At 49.4% G+C, this 3,451-nt stretch overlaps 1 pseudogene; it reads right to left on the minus strand.

Moving 5' to 3' along the window:
• Positions 1–1,301: 1,301 nt before the first annotated feature.
• On the minus strand, positions 1,302–2,963 carry LOC121831583 (large ribosomal subunit protein eL8 pseudogene; annotated as a pseudogene).
• Between the last annotated feature and the right edge of the window lie 488 nt (positions 2,964–3,451).

Below are 3,451 nucleotides of genomic sequence, written 5' to 3' on the forward strand. Positions count from 1 at the left end.
TACATTCGAGCCATCTTACACTCCGTTTCACTTGAGATAATGTTCCAATCCCTAACAGCTGAATGTTTACCTCCTGAAGAGGCCAAGTTGGATGCCAAAATTCTGGTGCAATTATTGTCACGGCTCTGTGTCTACTAAACCAGACAACAAAACATCATTTATTCATATTGTTAATTTTGGTCTTTGTTCATTTATAGAAGTTTGCCATAAAATTTGCTTTATGGCTTCTCCTGGTTTTTCTATTCTCTCTGCCTCAGCTGTTCTATCACCCTGAGCAGCCTGGTTTATTCCAATGGGCATTTGGTTATTTAATTGCTCTGAGTAGGGGTTTCTTCTATCATGGCGGGAACCATCTGAACTGGATTTGCTGTGGGGGCCTGCCTTAGGCCCCTGTGGGAGTTTCCCGAGGACAGAGGCAAAGGATTACCTTGTCTGTCCTTTGCTGATCTACATTTGTTGGTCCAATGTTTACCCTTACCACGGCTTCTGCAGACTCCAGAAGGGAGGGGCATTCTGTTGCTGTTCCTGGAATAAATACTTTTTCTAGGGATGCACTGTTTACATTCCATTTTCAAATGACCTAGTTTTCCACACCCAAAACATCTGACATTCCTCAAACCTTTTGAAATTGCTTCTCCTATCCACATATCATCATGGTCATGAGACTCAACATTAATTGTGTCTCTAATCCAATCCTCCAAGTGTGCAGATCTTGCCTTTAACGGCTTGATTATTCTTTTGCATGTTGCATTCACGTTCTCAAAAGCCAAAGACTCAATTATTATCTGGCTAGCTTCTGAATTCAGGACCATTCTATTTACTGCTGAAGACTAGACCTACATTCTTAAGCCTGAATAGATCTTGAGTAAGGAGAAACATTCTCCGAGCCACTGGTTCTCCCTAATGCTTTGACCTTTCAAGATAGTTCCCCCATGTTGTGGTGATCCCCTCCCCCATTATAAAATTTTCCCCTTGCTATTTCATAACTGCAGCTTTGCCATTGTTATGAATCTCAATGCAAATATCTAACATGCAGGTGGTCCTAGGCTACCCCTGTAAAAAGGTTTTTCAAACCGCAAAGGGTCACGAGACTCATGGAGTCAGAAGCTGTTCCAAGCCCTTTGCTGGACTGCTTAGGTCATTCATTGTCTTGCCGCATCACAAAAAATGAAGATCCCAGTTTCTGGTTAGTATTTGGTTCTTATGTCTGTGACCCTAATTTTTAGCCATTTATTTATTTATTTATTTTTAATTTTTATTTTTTGGAAGATAAGTTTGTAATTATATTTATATACAGAAAAGTTAGCAGTGTACATTTAACCCAATTCAGTGGCGAGTTCTTTGGCCTTTGCCTTTTCCAACTTGGCAATCAGAGCCACAGATTTAGGACCCAGGGCGTTGCCCCCCAGTGGCGGCGGATCTCATCATATCTGTTGTTGTAATTGGTCCTAATAGTGTCCACCAGCTTAGCCAGAGCACCCTTGCCTTCCGAGTTAACCTGTGTGAAGGCAACAGTGGTGCATGTCTTCCTGTGGACCAGCCGCCCCAGCCTGGCCTTTCCCTTGATGATGCAGTAGGGGACCCCCATCTTTCGGCACAGGGCAGGCAGGCAGACCACCAGCTCAATGAGGTCTACATCGTGAGCAATCACCACCAGCTGAACCTTCTTGTTCTCCACCAAGGTGGTGACTGTATTGACCCCCACTCCGAGGACAGGTGTTCTCTTAGTTGGGACGTCCCCTTTGCCAGCAGCTTTCTTCTCAGCATGGGCCAACAGCCTTTGCCTCTCCTGCTTTGTCTCTGGCCTACGGGAGTGGCACTATTAGGAGGCATGGCCTTGTTGGAGTAGGTGTGGCCTTGTTGGAGGAAGTGTGTCACTGTGGAGGTGGGCTTTGAGGTCTCATATATGCTCAAGCCACTCCCAGTGAGGTAGACCACTTCCTGTTGCCTGCACAAGATGTAGAATTCCCAGCTACCTGTCCAGCACCATGTCTGTCTGCCCACCGCCATGTCCCACCATGATGATAATGGACTGAACCTCTGCACTGTAAGCCACCCAATTAAATGTTTTCCTTTATCAGAGTTGCTGTGGTCATGGTGTCTCTTCACAGCAATAGAAACCCTAAATAAGACAAGTCCCTCATCCAGGAATCGGGTTGAAGCCTCTTGCCAGTGAGGAACAAGAATCTCAGCATAAATAACAACTTGCAAATTTCTGAGGCATCAGAAGCCCTTGTACAGCCCTAGTGGCTTCTGAGTGGTCACTTGAGCGCCACCAAACAGCTACATATGGCTAATGTTAGGACCAAAGCCACAGCTGGTCGAAGGGTCATCTGGATAGCTAGCTTTCCCATCTCCTTGGCCAAGTCCACTCATTTATGCGGGCCCTGGGGACTTCAACTCTGGTCTGCAGCTTGGGCCATAGGGCTTTATGACTCAACCTTCAACCCTGGTCTGCAGCTTGGGCCATAGGGCTTTATGACTCAACCTTCAACCCTGGTCTGCAGCTTGGGCCATAGGGCTTTATGACTCAACCTTCAACCCTGGTCTGCAGCTTGGGCCATAGGGCTTTATGACTCAACCATCTCCCATACCCCCGCGCCCCCCCCCCCCCCCCCCCGTTCTATGTGTATAAGTGTTTTGTCTGCATGTTGCTGTTTACCTCGTGTGCCTTGTCAACTCCCTCACCAGCTGGAGGCAGTAGCGGGGAGGGGGGAGGGCATCTTTCCCTTGCCCCCACCACCACACCACAGATGAGGGAGGCCCTACCAGCTCTGCTCCTCTCACGTCCTCAAAGCTGGCTTACCTGCACCCCTGTCTACAGGGTCAGCCCTACTGTGGCGCCCTGGCGAGGCCCGTTCTCCCAAGTGCTGCAGCTGGTAAGGGGTAGGGTCAGGTCTCCCACCTGCTGCAGGTGGTGAGGAGTGAGGGGAGGCATCTTTCCCTCACCACATGGCCGGCATGACCTGCTCTCCCCTTCTCATGCTCTCAGGTCCAGCTTGCTCATGCCCCTGTGAATAGGATCAGCTCTATTGTGCTGCCCAGGTGAGGTGTAGGACCCTCTCTCCTGAGTGCTTCAGAGGCTGAGGGGCAGGCCCAGTTCTCCTTAGTGTTGCAGCCAGTGAGGGGCCGGGGCCAACACTGTAAGGCCCTATCCTCTGGGCCTTTGGTGGTGTCTAGAGTCACAGACATCAACACAGACCGAGGCTGTATCAGGGCCATGAACTCAGACATGGGCCCCAGCAGCAGCCCAGGGCCAGACATCACCATGGCCTTGTGTGGCAATCAAGCCACCCACCTCAGCCTGCTCCTCACCACTTTCACCTCTTCAGATACGCCTCTGTCCACAGGACATGAGTCTCTTTCTCTCTCTCCCATACATACCATACATTTCCTCACCATAACAGTTGCGTTGGGAAGCCCGTGTTTTCCCCTTGGTGTCCGGGGCAGA

This window comes from Peromyscus maniculatus, chromosome 8 (assembly GCF_049852395.1).
Source record: "Peromyscus maniculatus bairdii isolate BWxNUB_F1_BW_parent chromosome 8, HU_Pman_BW_mat_3.1, whole genome shotgun sequence".
Taxonomy (NCBI): domain Eukaryota; kingdom Metazoa; phylum Chordata; class Mammalia; order Rodentia; family Cricetidae; genus Peromyscus; species Peromyscus maniculatus.